Source organism: Neovison vison, chromosome 7 (assembly GCF_020171115.1).
Source record: "Neovison vison isolate M4711 chromosome 7, ASM_NN_V1, whole genome shotgun sequence".
NCBI classification, from domain to species: domain Eukaryota; kingdom Metazoa; phylum Chordata; class Mammalia; order Carnivora; family Mustelidae; genus Neogale; species Neogale vison.
In genome coordinates this window covers 77,139,396-77,154,689 of record NC_058097.1, presented here as the reverse complement: position 1 = coordinate 77,154,689, position 15,294 = coordinate 77,139,396, and positions in this window count along the sequence as shown.

Here is a 15,294-nt window from a genome sequence, read left to right as displayed (position 1 = left end):
GTTAGGGTGAGAATTAGAGTTAGGTTGAGGATTAGGGTTAGACTGGTTTAGGGTCAGGGTCAGCGTTAGTTTTATGGGTTAGTTGTAGGGTTAGAATCATTGTTAAGTTTTGTGTCATAGTCCATGTCAGGGTCAGGGTCAGGGTTGCTTTTAGGGTTACAGTTAGGGTCAGAATCACAGTCAGCTTCAGGGTTAGTGTTAGGATCAGTGTAGGGTCACCGTTAGTGTCAGGTTTAGGTTTATGTTCAGGGTCTGGGTCAGGGTCAGGGTGAAGTTCAGGGCCAGTGTCAGGTTCAGGATCAGGATCTGGTTTTGGTTTAGGGTCCACGTTCAGCTCAAGGATAGGGTTAGCTTTAGGTCAGTGCTATTGTCAGGGTTAGGTTTAGGGTCAGGGTCAGGTGAAGGTCTGTCCTGGGGTCTGGTTTATGGTCAGGTCTGGATTTGGTTTAGGGTCAATGTTCGGTTCTGTGTCAGGGTTAGGTTTAGGAGAAAGTTTTGGGTTTGGAGTTAGGATTAGGGTTAGAACTAGGTTATGGTTAGAGTTAGATAGCGTAAATTTCTTGGTTAGGGTTTGGGTTAGGGTAGGGTTTAGTGTTAGGGAATGCCTCAGCATTAGGTTTAGGTTCATGGTCGGTATTAGATCAGGGATAGGGTTACCTTTAGGATTACGGTTAGGGTTGGGAACACATTCACGGTCAGGGTTAGGGTTAGGGTCAAGCTTAGGACTGTGTCAGGCTTTGAATTAAGGTCAAGGTCAGTTTCAGGGTGAAGGTCAGGGCCAGGGTCAGTTAAAGGGTCCGGTTGAGGCTTTGGACGGGTCCAGCTTCGCTTCAGGGGCAGGGTTAGGTTTGGGTCAGTGTTAGAGTCAGGGTTAGGTTTAGAGTCACTTTCAGGGTCAGGGTTAGGATTAGGGTTAGGTTTAGGGTCCGATTTTGGGTCAGGGTGAGACTTTGGTTTCGGTCCAGGTTCGGGATAGGGCAGGGTGAATTTTGGGTCTGTTTTAGGGTCAGGGTTAGGTTTAGAGTCAGAGTCAGGGTCAGGGTCAGGGTCAGGGTCAAAGTGAAAGTCAGGGCCAGAGTCAGTTTAGGGTCAGGGTCAGGCTTTGTTTTAGGGTCAAATTTTGGTTCAGGGTCAGGGCTAGTTCCAGGGGAACGGTATGAGTTTTTGATTATGGTTAGGGTTAGCAGTGGGTTATGTTTAGATTTAGGGTTAGACAGCGTAGTGTCAGGGTTGGGGTTGGGTTGGGTAGTGGTTAGTGTTAGTGTTAGGTTCAGCATTAGGTTTAGGTTCAGGGTCCTTATTAGGGTCAGGGTTAGGATTACCTTTAGGGTTACGGTTAAGGTTAGGCTCAAAGTTGGGTCAGTGTTAGGATTAGTTTCAGGATTTGTTTAGGGTCAGGGTTATGATTAGGGTCAGAGTCAGGGTCACGGTTATGGATGAGTCAGGGTTAGAGTAAGGTCAAGTTAGGTTTAGGATCAGGGTCTGGATCAGGGTCAGCATCAGGCTTAGATTTATGATTAGGGTTTTGGTCTGTGTCTCGGTAAGGGTCAGAGACAGGATCACGGCTAGGTTTAAGTTTTGAGTCTGGCTCACAGTCAGGGTCAGGGTTAGAGTCAGGGTCAGGGGTTAGTATTAGGGTTAGCCCCGCAACTGGGTCATTGACCCGTCCCTCAAGGGTCTCAGATAAACCCTGGGCAAATTGGTGCAGCCCCCACATTCGCTCCCACCTAGACTGCTCTAACCTGGGGTGTGAACATGACCTGCCAACCAGGCATCAGTCCCCTTATAAGCCTGCTCCTGCTGAGGGCATCTCCACCCCCGATGATCTCTATTTACACACACACACACACACACACACACACACACATTCGGGGAGGAGTCTTAGGGCTAACGGGTCAATCAGAAGGTGTGGGATTCTCTGACTCTGAGCCCCTCGGTGTCAACTTGCAATTATTTTGCCAAAAGGGCCAGAGGGGACGGGGAAGCCTGACATGACCTCCAGTGAGGGGACCTGTCTGGCGGGCGAGATCTCCTCTGCCTGCATTCTCTTCGCTTCAGTAGACAGCACAAGAACCTGTCGTTTCCTTCAGGCTGTGCCCAGATATGAGCTGGGCAGGGTGGTTTTCTCTGGAATGTGGGTTGCTGGATACGTGGGTTCCAATTCCATTGGGCTCTGTCGTCAGGGTGTAAGATCAACAATGCCTGAGGGATGCTTACGGGACTTCCTGCTCCCATCCTGAGATCCCTGAGGGCACCCCTCCCACAGCTGCTCAGGGCTCACACTCCACCCCATGCCCTGTCCATCCAGTGACCCACACACAGCCTCCCCCCAACCCCGGGGAGGCCTGGGTGCTGCTGTTGTCTCTGCAGGGAGGGCACAGGGCTGGGTTCAGACCGGGATCCTGCTCCTTCTCCTGCCCAGGACTGTGAGCCTGCAAACATCCTGTGGCTCTCAGGGCCTCCTCAGTCTCTGCGTCTGCACATTGGGGGTGTTCTGGCATTTTCTTCTGGGCATGCCTTCAGGGGTAGGCCCTCTCCATGCGTTCCACCGCCGCTCTGGTGCACACACTTGACAAGGCACGGATGTTCTTGTGGATGGGCGGGCGAATGGAACATAGCCCAGAGAAGCCTCGATCTGCTCTGGGATCCAGCAAATCCACCCTTCTCCTGCCTGTATCCCATCCCCCGTGGAAGGTTGCAGTGGCATGGCTTCAGACCTTGTGGACACAGACTTCCTGGGACATCCATTAGGTTGAGGTCCAAGGGCCTCGTCTGCGCCCATATACTGGCCATCCCCCACAGTAGTCCGCAGGCTATCTCGCATCCGTCTTGCTAGGATGGATGGCCTGTAGGACTGATAAGGGGACAAAATGTTTGGCTGTCATTTCCAAGCTGATGGAGGAAAGTTGGCAGTTCTGCTGGTTCTTTCTCTCCTGTGTTCAGTGTCTGTCTCTGTCGTTGTCTTTGTCTTTGTCTCTGTGTCTGCATTTGTCTCTGTTTTGGTGTGACTCACAGGAGCAGGATCTATGGGCTCCAGGGCTGATGGGCGAGACCGCCGGTGTCTCCCTTGTCCCTGTTTCCCTCTCCTGTGCTGGTGCTTGGTTCCTTGGTAAGTAAGGCCTTCTCACCCTGAGCAGAGCACTGACTCTGGAATCTCTTCCCAATGGGGACCCTGAGGCTGCCACAAGGAGGGTCCTAACCTTGGTCCCCAGGCCAGGGGCCTAGTGCTCTGCCACATTCTGCAAGCTCACAATGTCAGCCCCCCGAGCCTCCAGGCTCACTTCTGCTCAGAAGGACATCAAGGGAGTTCAAAGCATGTACCCAAGACTGGGATCACAGTGGGTCTTGGATAGAGATTCAAGGCCAACAGGCGCTTTTACAAGCCTGTGGGAGACTAGGGACACCCTGTCTCTATGGCCCCATTGATAGAAGAGTAAGGGGAGGCCGTCAGTGTTGTAGCTCTGTCCACACAGGGTGGTTACCTCTTCCTACTGCCAGTAGTCCAGGGTGGTGATGGACACCAGACCCCAGACACTGTCCCCACCCAGTGCCCTTGCAAAGCCCTTGGGCCCCTTTGGTACCCCTTGACCATCAGCTCGTCCTGTCTCCACTCCCCATGTTTTGGATCTCGGTCCTGGCCAGGAGTCCTGATGCCCCTGACCCCATGGCCGAGTTGTCTTCAACCTCTTTCTTCTTTCACCCTTTTTACCCACCATTTTCCCTTGTTGTCCACCTCTGACCCCTAGCTGGGCAGAGCGGTCTGTGTGTGTGTAGATGTGTGTGTCTGTGCATGGGAGCGCTCAAACACATATGCCTCTATCTGTCTGGCGATGTCCGAGGTTATGTCCCCACATTGGATGGGGTGAGTAGCTCTCCACAAGGATCTGAGGAGCTCTTATCCTCCAGGCAATTCTCATGGGAGGTTTAGGGGTAGGGTTAGTGTTAGGTTGAGAGTTAGGTTTAGACAGGGTTTGGGTCAGGATCAGGGTTAGGGTTAGGTGTTTGTCTTAGGGTTAGGGTCAGCTTTAGGTTTCGGGTTATGGCCCGTGTTAGGGTCAGGGTCAGCTTTACCTTTATGGTTAGATTTAGGGTCTGGCTCACAGTGAAGGTCAGGGTTAGTGTGAGATTCAGATTCTTGGTCAGTGTTAGGGTGAGGGTTAGGTTTAGAGTCAGGGTCAGTGTCAGGGTCATGGTGAAGGTCAGGGACAGGGTCAGATTTTGAGTCAGGGTCAGGTTTTGGTTTAGGGACAAGGTTCGTGTCAGGATGATTGTTATGTGTGTGTCAGGGTTAGGGTTAGGTTTAGGGTTAGTGTCAGGTTTAGATTCAGGGTAAGGTTAGGGTTTGGTGTAAGGGTTAGTGTTAGAAGTTGGGTTATGGATAGGGTTAGCGTTAGACTTTGTTAGGGTCAGTGTTAGGGTTTGGGTTAGGGTAAGGTTTAGTTTTACCATTGTGTCAGCATTAGTTTTAGGTTCTGGGTCCGTGTAAGGGTCAGGGTTTAGGGTTACGTTTAGGGTTAGGTTTAGGGTCAGTCTCACAGTCAAAGTCAGTGTTCGGGTTAGGGTCAAGGTTAGGTCAGGGTCAGACTCAAGGTTAGAGTCTGAGTCAGTGTTAGTGTAAGGTCAGGGTTAGGGTTCTTGTCAGGCTCACGGTCTGGGTCTGAGTTAGGGTTAGGGTCAGGGTTAGGGTTAGGGTCACACTTAGGACTGGGTTAGGCTTAGGATTAGGGTCAGGGTCAGGGTCAGGGTGAAGGTCAGGGCCAGGGTCCGATTTGGGGTCAGGGTGAGGCTTTGGTTTCGGGTACAGGCTCGGGAGATGTGCTGCGTTAGTTTTGGGTCAGTGTTAGGGTCAGGGTTAGGTTTAGAGTCGGGGTCAGGGTCAGAGTCAAAGTGAAGATCAGGGACAGAGTCAGTTTAGGGTCAGGATCAGGTTTTGTTTTAGGGTCAAATTTCGGTTCAGGGTCAGGGTTAGTTTCAGGGGAACGGTTTGAGTTTTTGGTTAGGGTTAGTGTTAGCAGTAGGGTTATGTTTAGTTTTAGGTTTAGACAGCATAGTGTCAGGGTTACGGGTTGGGTTAGGTAGGGATTAGTGTTAGGGTTAGGGTCAGCATTATGTTTAGGTTAAGGGTCCTCATTAGGGTCAGGGTTAGGGTTACCTTTAGGCTTAAGGTTAAGGTCAGGCTCAAAATACGGTCAGTGTTAGGGTTAGGGTCAGGCTTTGGTTAGGGTCAGGGTTATGATTAGGGTCAGAGTCAGGGTCACGGTTAGGGATGAGTCAGGATTAGAGTAGGTCAGGTTAGGTTTAGGATCAGGGTCTGGATCAGGGTGAGCATCAGGCTTAGATTTAGGATTAGGGTTTGGGTCAGGATCTCGGTCCTTGTCAGAGTCAGGTTCAGGACTAGGGTTAGGTTTTGTAACAGGCTCAAAGTCAGGGTCAGGGTCAGGGTAAGGGTTTAGTGTTAGGGTTGGCCCTGCACCTGGATCAAAGAACAGTCCCTGCATGGTTTTAGGATAAACCCAGAGAAAACGGGTGCTGCAGCACACCCGCTCCCAGCTATCCTGCCTTAACCTGGGACGTGAACATGACCTGCCAACCAGGCATCGGACCCCTCATAAGTCTGCTCCTGCTCCGGACTCTCCGATGAGCTCTCTTTAAACAGACATACAAACACACAGACACACACACACACATACACACACGGAGGAGACCTAGGGCTACACGGGTCACTCAGAAGGTTTGGGACTCTGACTCTGAAACCCTCGGTTTCACCTTGCGATTCTTTTTGCCAATACGGCCAGAGGCGTCAGGGAGGCCTGATATGACCTGCCCACTGAGGGGACTTGTCTGGCGGGCGAGCTCTCCTCTGCCTGCATTCTCTGGGCTTCGGTAGACAGCACAAGAACATGTCGCTTCCTTCAGGCTGCGCCCAGAAATGAGCCGGGCAGGGTGGTTTTCTCTGGAATGTGGGTGCCGGGATACGTTGGTTCCAATACCGTTTGGCTCTGTCGTCAGGGAAGTAAGGTCACCACTACCTGGGGGCTCCTTACCGGACTTCCTGCTCCCATCCAGAGCTCCCTGAGGGCGCCCCTACCAGAGCTGCAGAGGGCTCACACTCTACCCCATGCCCTGTTCATCCAGTGATACACACACAGCCTCCCCCCAACCCCTGGGAGGCCTGGGTGCAGCTGTTGTCTCCGTGGGGAGGGAACAGAGCTGGGGTTAGAACGGGTTCCTGTTCCTGCCCAGGACTGTGAGCCCGGACACATCCTGTGACCCTCAGGGCCTCATTAGTCTCCCCGTCTGCACATTTTGGGTGTTCTGGCTTCTTCTTCAGGGGATGGTTCAGGGATAGGCCTTCTATATGCATTCCATTGCCACTCTCCCAGGTGTCTGGTGCACACACTTGCCAAGAAACGGGTGCTTGGTGATGAGTAGGGAATGGAATATAGACCACAGAGGCCTGGATCTCCGCTGGGATCCAGCAAAACCACCCTCCTCCTGCCTGTATTCCATCCCCCGTGGCAAGGTTGCAGTGCATGGCTTCTGACCTTGTGGACACAGACTTCCCGGGACTTCCATTAGGTTGAAATCCAAGGGCTTCGTCTGTGCCCATGTACTGGCCAGCCCCCATTGAGTTCCACGGGCATTCCCGCATCCATCCTCCTAGGAGGAATGGTCCGTGGGACTGAAAACGGGACAAAATGTTTGGCTGTCATTTCCAAGCTGATGGAGGAAAGTCTGGCACTTCTGCTGGTTCTTTCTCTCCTGTGTTCAGTGTCTGTCTCTGTCATTGTCCTTGTCTTAGTCTCCGTGTCTGGGTCTGTCTCTGCTTTGATGTGTCTCACAGGAGCAGGATCTGTGGGCTCCACGGCTGATGGATGAAACCGCCGTTGTCTCCCTTGCCCCTGTTTCCCTCTCCTGTGCTGGTGCTTGGTTCCTTAGTAAGTAAGGCCTTGTCACCCTGAGCAGAGCACTGACCTTGGAACATCTTCCCAATGGGGACCCTGTAGCTGCAACAAGGAGGGTCCTGACCTTGGTCCCCAGGCCAGGGTCCTATTGCTCTGCCAAATTCTGCAAGCTCACAATGTCAGCCCACGAGCCCTCAGGCTGTCTTCTGCTCATAAGGACCTCGAGGGAGTAGAATGCATGTACCCAAAACTGGGAGCACAGTGGGTTTCGGATAGAGATTCAAGGCCAACAGGCTCTTTTACAAGCCTGTGGAAGTCTAGGGACACCCTGTCTCTATGACACCATTGATAGAAGAGTATGGGGAGGCCGTCAGTGTTGTAGCTCTGTCCACACAGGGTGGTTACCTCTTCCTTCTGCCAGTAGTCCAGGGTGGTGATGGACACCAGACCCCAGACACTGTCCCCACCCAGTGCCCTTGCAAAGCTCTTGAGCCCCTTGGGGATCCCTACATCATCAACTTGTCCTGTCTCCACTCCCCATGCTTTGGATCTCGGTCCTGGCCAGGAGGTATGATGCCCCTGACCGCATGGCCGAGCTGTCTCCAACCTCTTTCTTTTTTCACCCTTTTTCACCACCATTTTCCCTTGGTGTCCACCTCTGACAAATAGCTGGGCAGAGCGGTGTGTGTGTGTGTGTGTGTGTGTGTGTGTGTATGTGTGTCTGTGCATGGGAGCGCTCAAACACATATGCCTCGACCTGTCTGGTGATGTCCGAGGTTATGTGCCCACATGGGATGGGGTGAGTAGCTCTCCCCAAGGATCTGAGGAGCTCTCATCCTCCAGGCAAACCTCATGGGAGGGTTAGGGGTAGGGTTAGAGTTAGGATGAGAGTTAGGTTTAGACAGGGTTTGGGTCAGGGTCAGGGTTAGGGGTAGGGGTTTGTGTTAGTGTTAGGGTCAGCGTTAGGTTTCTGGTCATGGCCCTTGTTAGGGTCTGGGTCACTTACATTTATGGTTCGATTTAGGGTCTGGCTCACAGTCATTGTCAGGGTTAGTGTGAGGGTCAGGTTCTGGGTCAGTGTTAAGGTGAGGGTTATGTTTAGGTTCAGGGTTTGTGTCAGGGTCAGGTGAAGGTCAGGGACAGGGTCAGATTTTGGGTTAGGGTCAGGTTTTGGTTTACACGCAAGGTTCGTGTCAGGATGAGGATTATGTTTGGGTCAGGGTTAGGGTTAGGGTTACGGTCAGGGTTAGGTTCAGGGTAAGGTTAGGGTTTGGTGTTAGGGTTAGTGTTCGAAGTAGGGTTATGCTTAGGGTTAGCGTTAGACATTGTTAGGGTCAGGGTTAGGGTTTGGGTTAGGGTACGTTTTAGTTTTACCATTAGGGTCAGCATTAGTTTTAGGATCTGGGTCCGTATAAGGGTCAGGGTTTAGGGTTACATTTAGGGTTAGGTTTAGGGTCAGGCTCACAGGCAAGGTCAGGTTTCCGCTTTGTGTCAAGATTAGGTCAGGGTCAGACACTCAGTTAGGGTCTGTCAGGATTAGTGTAAGGTCAGTGTTAGGTTTAAGTTCAGGGTCCAAATCAGTGTCAGCGTTAGGCTTTAGTTTAGGTTAGGGTCGGGTCTGGCTTATGGTCAGGGTCATGGTGAGGTTCAGGTCTGGTTAGGTTTGGACAGGTTCACAGTCAGGTTCAGGTTCAGGGTTTTCGGTGAGATTCAGGGTTAGGGTTAATGTTAGGGTTAGAGTGAGGGTCAGGGTTAGGGGTAGACATTGTTAGGGTCAGGGTTACCATTAGGCTTAAGGTAGGGGTCAGGGTTAGGGTTAGGTTAGGTTTAGGTTTATGGTCAGGCTCACAGTCAGTGTCAGGTTTAGGGTTTGTGTCAGAGAAAGGGTCAGTGTCAGGGTTAGGATTAGGGTGAATTTCAGTGTTTGGGGCGTGTTCAAGTTCAGGGTTAGGGTCAGACTTAGGATAAGGTCAGCTTTACGTTTAGATTCTAGGTTATGATTATAGTCAGGATCATGTTTAGCTTTGGGTTAGGGTTCTGGTCAGGCTCACGATCTGGGTCGGAGTTAGTGTTAGTGTTAGGGTCAGGGTTAAGGTTAGGGTCATGCATAGGACTGGGTCAGGCTTAGGATTAGGGTCAGGGTCAGGGTCAGGATGAAGGTCAGGGCCAGGGTCCGATTTCGGGTCAGCGTGAGGCTTTGGTTTCGGGTCCAGGTTCGGGACAGGGGCAGGGTTAGTTTTGTGTCAGTGTTAGGGTCAGGGTTAGGTTTAGAGTCAGGGTCAGGGTCAGGGTCAGAGTCAAAGTGAAGGTCTGGGCCTGAGTCAGTTTATAGTTCGGGTCAGGCTTTGTTTTAGAGTCAAATATTGGTTCAGGGTCAGGGATAGTTTCAGGGGAATGGTTTGAGTTTTTGGTTAGGGTTAGGATTAGCAGTAGGGTTATGTTAAGTTTAGGGTAGGACACCATAGTGTCAGGGTTAGGGGTTGGGTTGGGTAGGGGTTAGTGTTAGGGTTAGGGTCAGCGTTAGGTTTAGGTTAAGGGTCCTTATTAGTGTCAGGGTTAGGATTACCTTTGCGGTTACGGTTAAGGTCAGGCTCAAAGTACGGTCAGTTACAGGGTTAGGGTCAGGATTTGGTTAGGGTCAGGGTTATGATTAGGGTCAGAGTCAGGGTCACGGTTAGGGATGAGTCATGGTTAGAGTAGGTCAGGTTAGGTTTAGGATCAGGGTCTGGATCAGGGTCAGCATCAGGCTTAGATTTAGGATTAGGGTTTGGGACAGTATCTCGGTCAGGGTCAGAGTTAGGGTCAGAACTAGGGGGTTAGGTTTTGAGTCAGGCTCACAGTCAGGGTCAGGGTCAGGGTCAGGGTCCAGGGTTAGTGTTAGTGTTAGCCCCACACCTGGGTCATTGACCTGTCCCTTCAGGGTCTCAGGATAAACCCTGGGCAAAAGGGTGCAGCGGCACACCCGCTCCCAGCTAGCCTGCCTTAACCTGGGGTGTGAACATGATCTGCCAACGAGGCATCGGACCCCTCATAAGCCTGCTACTGCTCGGGACATCACCTCTGATGAGCTCTCTTTACACACACACACACACACACACACACACACACAAGGGGAGGAGATCTAGGGCTACACGGATCAAACAGAAGGTTTGCGACTCTGACTCTGAACCCCTCGGTTTCACCTTGCGATTCTTTTTGCCAATACGGCCAGAGGCGTCAGGGAGGCCTGACATGACCTGCCCAGTGAGGGGACTTGTCTGGCGAGCGAGCTCTCCTCTGCCTGCATTCTCTGGGCTTCAGTAGAAAGCACAAGAACATGTCGCTTCCTTCAGGCTGTGCCCAGAAATGAGCTGGGCAGGGTGGTTTTCTCTGGAATGTGGGTGCCTGGATACGTGGGTTCCAATTCCGTTGGGCTCTTTAGTCAGGGAAGTAAGGTCACCACGGCCTGGGGGCTCCTTACCGGACTTCCTGCTCCAATCCAGAACACCCTGAGGTCACCCTAACCAAGCTCCTCAGGGATCACACTCCACTCCATGCCCTGTCCATCCAGTGATACACACACAGCCTCCCCCCAAATCCTAGGAGGCCTGGGTGCAGCTGTTGTCTATGCTGGGAGGGAACAGAGCTGGGGTTAGACTGTGTTTTTGCTCCTGCCCAGGACTGTGAGCCCGGACACACCCTGTGACTTTCAGGGCCTCCTCAGTCTCCCCGTCTGCACATTGGGGGTGTTCTGGCTTCTTCTTGGGATGCCATCAGGGTAGGCCCTCTCCACACGTTCCATCCCCGCTCTCCCAGGAGTCGGGTGCACAAACTTGCCTAGGAACGGGTGTGTTTGGTGATGAGCGGGGGAATGGAATATAGCCCACAGAGGCCTGGATCTCCGCTGGGATCCAGCAAAACCACCATCCTCCTGCCTGTATTCCATCCCCCATGGCAAGGTTGCAGTGCATGGCTTCTGACCTTGTGGACACAGACTTCCCGGGACTTCCATTAGGTTGAGGTCCAAGGGCTTCGTCTGCGCCCATGTACTGGCCAGCCCCCATAGAGGTCTGCGGGCATTCCTTCATCCGTCCTCCTAGGAGGGATGGCCCGTGGGACTGAAAACCGGACAAAATGTTTGGCTGTCATTTCCAAGCTGATGGAGGAAAGTCTGGCACGTCTGCTGATTCTTTCTCTCCTGTGTTCAGTATCTCTCTCTGTCTTTGTCCTTGTCTTTGTTTCCGTGTCAGGGTCTGTCTCTGTTTTGATGTGTCTCACAGGAGCAGGATCTGTGGGCTCCACGGCTGATGGACGAAACCGCCATTGTCTCCCTTGTCCCTGTTTCCCTCTCCTGTGCTGGTGCTTGGTTCCTTGGTAAGTAAGGCCTTGTCACCCTGAGCAGAGCACTGACTCTGGAACCTCTTCCCAATGGGGACCCTGAAGCTGCAACAAGGAGGGTCCTGACCTTGGTGCCCAGTCCAGGGGCCCTGTGCTCTGCCACATTCTGCAAGCTCACAATGTCAGCCCACGAGCCCTCAGGCTTTCTTCTTCTCAGAAGGACCTCGAGGGAGTAGAAAGCATTGACCCAAGACTGGGAGCACAGTGGGTCTCGGATAGAGATTCAAGGCCAACAGGCTCTTTTACAAGCCTGTGGGAGACTAGGGACACCCTGTCTCTATGGCCCCATTGATAGAAGAGTAAGGGGAGGCCTTCGGTGTTGTAGCTCTGTCCACACAGGGTGGTTACCTCTTCCTTCTTCAAGTAGTCCAGGGTGGTGAATGACACCAGACCCCAGACCCTGTCCCCTACCAGTGCCCTTGCAAAGCTCTTGAGCCCCTTGGGGATCCCTACACCATCAACTCATCCTGTCTCCACTCCCCATGCTTTGGATCTCAGTCCTGGCCAGGAGGTATGATGCCCCTGACCACATGGCCGAGCTGTCTCCAACCTCTTTCTTCTTTCACCCTTTTTAACCACCATTTTCCCTTGGTGTCCACCTCTGATCCCTAGCTGGGCAGTGCGGTGTGTGAGTGTGTGTGTGTGTGTGTGTGTGTGTGCATCGGAGTGCTCAAACACATATGCCTCTACCTATCTGGTGATGTCCGAGGTTATGTGCCCACATGGGATGGGGTGATTAGCTCTCCCCAAGGATCTGAGGAGCTCTCATCCTCCAGGCAAACCTCATGGGAGTGTTAGGGTTAGGTTTAGGGTTAGGTTGAGAGTTAGGTTTAGACAGAGTTTGGGTCAGGGTCAGGGTTAGTGTTAGGGGTTTGTCTTAGGGTTAGGGTCAGCGTTAGGTTTCTGGTCATGGCCCTTGTTAGGGTCCGGTTCACCTTTACGTTTATGCTTAGATTTAGGGTCTGGCTCACAGTCAGGGTCAGGGTTATTGTGAGGGTCAGGTTCTGGTCAGTGTTAGGGTGAGGGTTTGGTTTAGGGTCAGGGTTAGTGTCAGGGTCAGGTGAAGGTCAGGGACACCGTCAGATTTTGTGTCAGGGTCAGGTTTTGGTTTAGGGGCAAGGTTCGTGTCAGGATGAGGGTTATGTTTGGGTCAGGGTTAGGGTTAGGTTTAGGGTCACGGTTAGGTTCAGGGTAAGGTTATCTTTGGTGTTAGGGTTATTGTTAGAACTAGAGTTATGGTTAGGGTTAGCATTAGACCTTGTTAGGGTCACGGTTAGGGTTTGGGTTAGGGCAGGGTTTAGTTTTACCATTAGGGTCAGTATTAGTTTTAGGATCTGGGTCCATATAAGGGTCAGGGTTTAGGGTTACATTTAGTGTTAGTTTTAGGGTTCACAGTCATGGTCAGGGTTCTGCTTAGTGTCAAGATTAGGTCAGGGTCAGACACTCAGTTAGGGACTGAGTCAGGATTAGTATAAGGTCAGGGTTAGGTTTAAGTCAGGGTCCAAATCAGTGTCAGCGTTAGGCTTTGGTTTAGGTTAGAGTAAGGTCTGGCTAATGGTCAGGGTCATGGTGAGGTTCAAGGCTGGTTAGGGTTGGGTCAGGTTCACAGTCAGGGACAAGGTCAGGGTTTTCGGTGAGAATTAAGGTTTGGGTTAATGTTAGGTTAATGTTAGAGCGAGGGTCAGGGTTCGGGTTAGGGTTAGGGTCAAGGTTAGCTTCAGGGTAAGGTTATACTTTGGTGTTAGGGTTATTGTTAGAACTAGAGTTATGGTTAGGGTTAGCATTAGACCTTGTTAGGGTCACGGTTAGGGTTTGGGTTAGGGCAGGGTTTAGTTTTACCATTAGGGTCAGTATTAGTTTTAGGATCTGGGTCCATATAAGTGTCAGGGTTTAGGGTTACATTTAGTGTTAGTTTTAGGGTCAGGTTCACAGTCACGGTCAGGGTTCTGCTTAGTGTCAAGAGTAGGTCAGGGTCAGACACTCAGTTAGGGACTGAGTCAGGATTAGTGTAAGGTCAGGGTTAGGTTTAAGTTTAGGGTCCAAATCAGTGTCAGCGTTAGGCTTTGGTTTAGGCTAGACTCAGGTCTGGCTCATGGTCAGGGTCATGGTGAGGTTCATGGCTGGTTAGGGTTGGGTCAGGTTCACAGTCAGGGTCAGGGTCAGGGTTCTCGGTGAGATTTAAGGTTAGGGTTAATGTTAGGTTAATGTTAGAGTGAGGGTCAGAGTTAGGGTTAGAAATTGTTAGAGTCAGTGTTATCATTAGGCTTAAGGTAAGGGTCAGGGTTAGGGTTAGGTTAGGGTTAGGTTTATGGTCAGGCTCACAGTCAGTGTCAGAGTTAGGGTTTGTGTCAGATAAGTTTCAGGGTCAGGTTTAGGATTAGGTTCAGGTTCAGTGTTAGGGTCAGGGTCAAGGTCTGCGGAAATCTGTCCATTGGTTTGAGTGGAGGTAGTTGCTCCTCTGGTGTCTGATCACCCCTGTTTCGCCCAGTCAGCCTACACTATTGGGATTGCCTTGGGGACATTGGAGGTTTCTCCTAATCTTTAAGGTTTCGCCAATGGAATGGACAGAATTCCCTTGGAGAGGGCAGGCACAGTCCTGAGTTGTGGCTTTAGGGGCCCCAGCCTGGAGGGTGTGTGAGCCAGGTCTGTGCGGACAGATGTCTGAAACACAAACTCAGCTTAGGTTTCGGGACATAGGTATGGCAGGCCCAATCTACAGACCATGAGGAGAACTATTTGGGATATGAACAAAGAGCAACTGTGAGGCACTTACTCAGGCTTCTCTCTCTGGATTTTGTGTCACCAATGGTCGTGCAATGTCGAGGTGTCCTCATGGGCCATGGAAGAGTCTGCCTTTCTGGGGATTTGGCCCAATCCCAAGAGTTTGGTGTAATTCTGTGGGATGGGATGAGTCCTTCCTATTTTTTCACCTCAGGAGTCTCATCAAAAGAGGGATTCCAGAACAGAGCCCTGGAGAGGGTCAACTGGACAACCTGACCTTTGGTTAAGATTGGGGGCCTAGGGGCATGAAAGCACCACATGCGGGCTCTTGTTCCAGCCAATGAGAGGTCTTACTTGAGGAAAGGGATCACACTGAGGGTTACAATTCATGTTTGTGCTAAACGTGGCACTCAAGCATGGGCAGAGCCTCATGGGCCACTCTGGTTTCTCCTACACTGATCGTTGGACAACATGCCGACCACAACGTTTCTGGCCATGGGGAAGGCAGAGTACTGATATCTGCATCACCTTCGCCCCTGGGAAGTGATTGGAGATAAGGTCTAGGTTCTGAAGCTGGCAAACCGAGGTTGAGAAGAGATGAAGACCTAAGGCCTTGGTCGGTCCGATGTGCTCAGTGTGCGGCCAGCTGTCTGGGTTTCAGTCAGGAGGTCCGGGCTCAGGGTCTGTCAGACTGGGCATTAGTGCAAAGGGTAGACAGTAAAATCAGGGTACAGTCAAGTGGCGTGTAAGTTGATCCTCAGTTGGGGTTTCTGGGTAGCCCCGATGGCAACGTTTTTCTTCTGGAGGGCAGTCAGAGTGCTGCAGTGTGGCTCCAGAATTCCCAAACTGGACGTCTTGTGGGTCAGGAGTGTGAGGATGGAAGTCTGAGAATACAAGCTAGGCTTAGGTTTTGGGGCAAGGGCATGGCAGGAACACTGTGCAGAGCTGAATTGAGATCTCGTGCATCTGAAGTCAGGGCGAGGATCAGACATTGGCTCAGGTTGGAGTTTCCATCCATGATGGCCCATTCATGAAGGGGAGGATCTCACGAGGCCATGGAGGTACTCCCATGATTGGAGTTTTGAGATGCTACAAACTGCAAGGATTCCTTCTGTGGGACTGTTCAGACTGTTGGATGACTCCAAGACGTCCCAAAGAGAACAATTCCAGAGCAGGGATCTAAGGATGGATTGGTGGGCAGCCCGTCTCACATTCCAATTATCTGCTAGCGACAAGGTAGATTCGACCTGCTGGCTGTGGGGGAGCAACCGAGTGGGCTGAGTTGAAATGG